This window comes from Nannospalax galili, unplaced genomic scaffold, assembly GCF_000622305.1.
Source record: "Nannospalax galili isolate Female #2095 unplaced genomic scaffold, S.galili_v1.0 scaffold417, whole genome shotgun sequence".
In the NCBI taxonomy this organism is placed as follows: Eukaryota; Metazoa; Chordata; class Mammalia; order Rodentia; family Spalacidae; genus Nannospalax; species Nannospalax galili.
Window position 1 is genome coordinate 3184440 of NW_008340785.1, and position 2253 is coordinate 3186692.

Here is a 2253-nt window from a genome sequence, read left to right on the forward strand (position 1 = left end):
TGAGCATACCCTCCTCATCTGCCTACCACAGACTCATCTACTACCAAGACCAGCCTACTACCCTGAAAGAATCTGAAGCACACACCAACTAATTTTTCATATCTAAGCAAAAGGCATCCAAGCTACATCAACAATATAAACAGAGAAAACTTCAATTAAACATAGGCAGAATAAAATTTTCTATTGGACACACAACCAACAAAAGACATCCACATACCCAAGTGGCAATGCAAAACACAAATAATATGAAAAACCAAGAGGCTATTTCCCCAACGAGACCCCCGTCCTGCAGAATTGTAATACAATAGGAATCACCCTGAGGAACATGATGCAGAATTAAAATCATAAACGTGATCAAAGAACTTAACACACAAACAACTCACAGAACTCAGAGGACAGGCATAAACTCGTGATGGAAACCAAAGATACTACAAATACATGGCTGAATGAAATGACAAAAACAATTCAGGACCTGAAACGTGAATTCACAAAAGAGGTAGAAATATTGAAGAAAATCCAAGCTGAGAAAATGGAATTAAAAAACTCAATAAGTCAATTTGAACCAACAGGAGAAAGTCTCACAAGCTGAATGAATGAAATGGAAAACAGAGTATCACGACTGGACGACAGAGTGAAGAACAGGGCTCCTTAAGGAAAGACTATAAAAAATTAAAAACAAAACAGGAATGGAATAGACAGGAAATGTGGGGCACCACGAAAAGACCAAATCTATGCATCGTAGGTATACAGGAAGGAGAATCTCAGGCCAATGGTATTGACCAGGTCTTCAACAGGATTGTAGAAGAAAATTTCTCCAAATTAAGGAAAGATGTGTCCATACAACAAGAAGCACATAGAACACCAAATAGACAGGACCAGAAAAGAAACTCCCCATGGCATATCATAATAAAAACACTAAATATACAGAACAGAGAATACTGAAAGCTGCAAAAGATAAACAACTCATATATAAAGGGAAATACATCAGAATTGGAACTGACTTGTCAATGCAAACTATGAAAGCCAGAAGAGCCTGGACCAAAGTATTCCCAGTTCTAAATGACTATAGATGTCAACCCAGAATACCATATCCAGCAAAAATATCTAGTATAGTTGAAGGGGAAAGAAAAATTTTCCATGACACAAATAGACTGAAAGAATATATGTCCACAAAACCATCCCTTCAGAGAATACTTGAAGCAACACAAAGAATGGGGAAAAAAGAACAACTATGCCCAAAGGGCAACAGAAACTAAATGAAGGTATAATTGTGGAAACACAAAATTAAACCAAGAATGCAAACAGCAATCAAAATGATGGCAACCAATACACATCTTTTAATAATAACTTTAAATATCAATGGACTGAACTCCTCAGTCAAAAGACACAGCTAGTTGAATGAATTCAGGAACAAAATCTATCTTTCTGCTCTCTGCAAGAAACCCATTTCACCTTTAAGGACAGGCATTACTTTAAGGTGGAAGGATGGAAGAGAATATTCCAAGAAAATGACACTACGAAACAAGCAGGGGTTGCAATTCTAATATCTGACAAAGTAGACTTCAAAACAAAACTAATCAGATGAGATAAAGAGGGTCACCACATTCTGATCAAAGGAACAATTAACCAAGAAGATATTACAGCCATGAACATATATGCACCAAACTCTGGTGCACCCAAATACATAAAAACACCACTACAGAACTTTTAAGAAACAACCCCAATTCAGTAATAGGGGACTTCAATAACCCCACTGTCTCAATTGCACAGGTCAAATGGACTAAGAATAAACAGAGAGATATTAAATTATACCATACATCAAATGGACCTAACAGACATCTAGCAAATATTCCACCAAGCACCAAAGAATACACTTTCTATTCAACACCTCATGGAACTTTCTCAAAAACTGGCCACATTCTGAGACACAAAACGAACCTCAAAAAAATGGAAATAATTCCATGCATTCTACCAGCCCACAATGCAATAAAACTTAAAATCAGCACTGGAAGTGAAAAAAAGACTAGGCGCCATGAGTACTCATGAGCCCACATGTTTAAAATTGACAAAAACCAGGACCAGCCTTATCAAAAGGCTGCAAGACGGGCAGGCGCCGGTCAAGCTTCACAGATCAAGCCATAAACAAGTTTTACGGGTAGAACTCCTGACCACCCTGAGGGCCCGATACCAGGAAATCAAGGGAAAAACACCTGTGCCTCTGAGGTCACCTCCCATTTAGCAATCCCACTTCCC